At 44.5% G+C, this 3,997-nt stretch overlaps 1 long non-coding RNA gene across 1 annotated transcript; it reads left to right on the top strand.

The window, feature by feature from the left end:
• The first annotated feature begins 362 nt into the window (after positions 1–362).
• LOC140249584 (uncharacterized) lies at positions 363–1,607 on the top strand. Its single transcript, XR_011903036.1, has 3 exons — positions 363–400; positions 518–563; positions 1,542–1,607. It is a non-coding gene; the product is annotated as an uncharacterized lncRNA (long non-coding RNA).
• Positions 1,608–3,997: the final 2,390 nt, after the last annotated feature.

The raw sequence follows: 3,997 nt of genomic DNA, 5'->3' as shown, positions 1-3,997 counted from the left end.
ATCAGTGGAATCTGACCAGAATTACACCAATTCAACTTCATCAGGCCAAAAGCAAGTTCATCTATTTGTTTCCTGAGCCCTGCTGAATGTTTACTAAGGCCTACACAACCATCATGGAGACAACCTTCTGTCAAATCTGTGGCCTTGATAAAAGTTACCCTATATATTATTTCCTTTTGTTTTACGGATACTAGACCCCCATTATTTTATTTATTCAACACTATCATGCAGACTATTTGTCTGCATCCATCTCTGTGACAGCAGCAACCTTGACACTCCTGATAGCCAAAGGCCAAGGGCTTCCTGAGATTAAATATATGAGTCCTCCTGGTGAACCCAAGATGAACATGCTTTGGGCATCATACGGATATGCTCAGCAACCGACAGGGTGTTGCACCAGGTGAGTGTGCCTTTTGGGGTTGTGATCAGAGCCTCAGTTCATGCGGTTCCTATGCTGCGTGCAGGGGCTGTAAACTGGGGGTAAAAAGTATTTCATCTTATTTTGTTTTCCTTACAGCTGAGTCTGGGATGTTGAGCTGCATTAATGTAGAGCTGGAGAGCAAGTGAGTATGCGGCACACATGCTCTGAAATATCACTTCTAATTATCACTTTTAATTTGCAGCTGCTGGCAGTGTTTATTTATTCTTGCTCAAGAGTTTCTGCTAACCCCTCACCCATACAGAAGACCTCCTTTGCAGAAAGGCAAGGCTTTGCAGAGACAACTGAGAGGTAATTGATGGAAACTAGGTGCCCCAGTACCTTGTGCATCTTTGCAAACCCTGCCCCTCAGTGCCTGCAGCTGTCCCAGCACCCACAGAGCTGAGCAGCCACTGCTGCAATCTGCATTCAGGGGACAGCAGCCTCAGTACAGAACTTGATTTAGATGCCAATGAAACACACCACTGTGTGTCCCACGTGCTGCCTGGCCGTCCTGCCCTCACCGACAGCCGTGCCCCAGCCTTCTCATGGCGGTGATGGATGTGCTGCTGGAACAAGGGGCTATGCTCTCCTCCCTGTCTCTACCAGCCAGCTGCACCTCGGCTCAGCTCCATGGAGCCTGGGGCTGTCCCAGCCCTGGGGGCTTGCTTCCATCCCATAGCCTTGGCAGACCCGTTTGCAAGGATGCCTAGGTTGAGCTGCAGGTGCTGGGTGCATGGTGCTGCTAGAGATATCAAAGTCCTTGCGCCGCGCTCCGTCCCTGACAAACCACAGCCTGCCTGTAATGCAATATCCATTACAATGTTACCACTGGGCACGCTCACAACAAGACGGAGTTTAATAGCTCCAGTCATTTGTCTTTCACAGCAAGCTGCACATCCGAAACAGGGTGATTAGAGCAGGGCCGAGCGTAACTGAGAGCCAGGGAATGGTTGCCTTATTTCAGAGGGTACCCACATAAAAGGCAGCTTTTACAATGCGAGTACAGTAACATTTGCACGGCCATGCTTAATCTGACAGTTATTTATTGCACTGGGTTAGATAAAAACCTCCATGCAGAAAGGAATCAAGGCCTGAACTCAGAATGTGCCAAAATTCACAGATGGCCCTTTTCTCAGACAAATGGGCTTGAAGAGGACAAGTGAAACCTTGAAAGCTGTAAAGGAATCCAGAGTCCCTACCTGCCCTCTGCACCTGAAGCCTCACTGCCTGCAAGGGATGGGCATCTTTCTGCAATGCATGAAGAGCTTGGATAGACAAATGGGATGGGAAACTGAAATGGTGGCAGGAACGACTGGGAGTTTCCCAGTCCCACCGCACAGGATGAGCAAAGGGTGGATGCAAGCAATAGATCGCAGGGCTGGGGAGCAAAATGCAGCAGGATTCATGCACGCCCCCACTCTGATAATGCAGCCTCCACCCAACATCTTTTCCAGTGTGAATTGCAACACCAAGAGCTGGAGGTGGTGAAAGAGCTCAGATGATAAAAAAAAAAATAGCGTGGAGACAGTTGTACCAGGAGGTGGGATCTGGAGCTGTAAATGAATTTAAATTCAATTAATCTGCACTTCTTTTTTATAGAATAAATTTCCCCCTGAGCTTTACAAAAGGCGACATTTGTACTTTCAGTTGGAAACAATGCTTTTCTTCAGATTTTCCATGACGCTCAATGGGTTTTCCTTATCGTCCATCGCCTAAAGACAGCTTTGTTTGTTTTCTTTAGTTTTCTTGGAAAATTGAAACTTTTAATTTTTATACAGTCCCAAATGATTATTTTTGAGCTGATGAATTGGTGTCTCTGTTACTTAAGTGGTTGTTGAAGCCCAGCTGGGGTGAGCTGGTGAGCTACAGATTTGGAAAATGAAGGAAAAGGAAGATTCATCTGTTGGCTAGAGGGAAAAAGAGAACAGTGGAACCTGTTTTTGGTGGGAGATGTTAAAATACTCAAAGAATTTCACATATCTTATTTCTTATATGTACTTCATATACAGAGGCTAATTGAAAGATTGTATTTGAAGGGTACTTCCCTTTGAGCAGCAGCAGTGGAGTCATCTTGTCTTGCCCAAAAGATTTCCTTGGTTGACCTGAGTCATGCTCTGGTCAAGTGCACAGCTTGGATTGCTGAGAGGGGTCTGGACATCCCCAAATGTCATTCTCACTGTGGAGCAAGTGGCCTCAGACCTCACTTGAGCCAACCGACCTGCTCTTCTGAGTGCGTGGGGCCACGGGAGCTGACATTTCAGCATCTAAACAACCAAACCAGTTAGTTTAAGCATTTTGTTAGTGAGATATGGCATTCTGAGGATAATTCCTGAGAAACAAGATTTCTGCTCCAAAGAAGTTAGGAAGTTAAATTTGTCTGAGAAACCATATCATGGGCAAGAGATGAAATAGGGACAATAAATGTAGAAGATGCGACAAAGTAAGAAGTAGAGGACAACCAACAGGTGGAATTAACCATGAACATTTGGACCTTTTCCGTCTTCACGAGCAAATGCAGACAGACTAACATTTGGCAAGCCCAAACTCTGATGTTAAATGACATACCAGATGTTCCTGGCAGCCCATAAATGTTCTTCAGCCCTTAGTGCCAATACTGCAGACAGTTCTTCTCTTTCAGTGCCCTGGGCAATGATACCTGATGAAAACACTGACAGGTTTCATGGCCTTCTTTCATACAGAGAAAATTCTTCCTCTATCATATCGCAAGACCGGAGTGTTATTCACCAATGTGTATGATGGGTCACTCTGCTGACCTCACACCTTGTTCACAAGTGAATCTGATATTTAAACTCAGACATTAAACTTACCACATGGACAACTGAGCTTTGCATAAAATGCTGTTAATCTGGCAGTATCTGAGAACAGGCAAACTCAGTCTGTTTTTTTACCAGTGTTGAGTGAAGAGCATATTGAAACAGCCAGTTTTGGATGATGTTTGCAAAACCACCATTAGTCTGTGTTTGACCCAAAGTTTTCTGCATCTCCAAAATCACACACATAATGTTTTGAGACAAGGAGTTATGCAAGTGTGTAGCATGCAAGAAATTACCAAGAGGGAGTGGGGGTCTTCAGGCTGTATTTCCACAACACAGTTTCTTTTTATTCACAACAATAATACAAGCCTCCCTGATTCAGCATGTTATTGCTCAAACACATGGTTTACTTCTCTTGATAGATGAAGCAAACCACAGAGAGGGTCATGCCAAAGCCAAGAGAGAATAATATGGTTGCCTTCGATTTATCTTAGTGTTACTGCCTACTGCCTGCGTATTAAATGTATATGGGAAGGCGAATCTTATACAACTGTACATTGCAACATATAGTTGCTGTGGATTTAATACTGTTTAATAAAAAAGCCATCTGTCAAACTCCACTTAGCCCAAAAGGGGGAAGAAGCAGAGAAAGAAAAAAACATTCAGCCTATTGTACTTTCAAAGACTTTACCCTTTCAAAACTGAATGTCAAGAACAGGGAATGTTTCCAGCGATCAATACTTGGATGAGGGGAAGCTTTCCAGCACTGCTGAGTGTCTTTCACAGCAGCTGTGATCAAGAT

Source organism: Excalfactoria chinensis, chromosome 3 (genome assembly GCF_039878825.1).
Source record: "Excalfactoria chinensis isolate bCotChi1 chromosome 3, bCotChi1.hap2, whole genome shotgun sequence".
NCBI classification, from domain to species: Eukaryota; Metazoa; Chordata; class Aves; order Galliformes; family Phasianidae; genus Excalfactoria; species Excalfactoria chinensis.
Note: the sequence above shows the minus strand (reverse complement) of the source record. Positions and strands in the feature narration are given on the sequence as shown.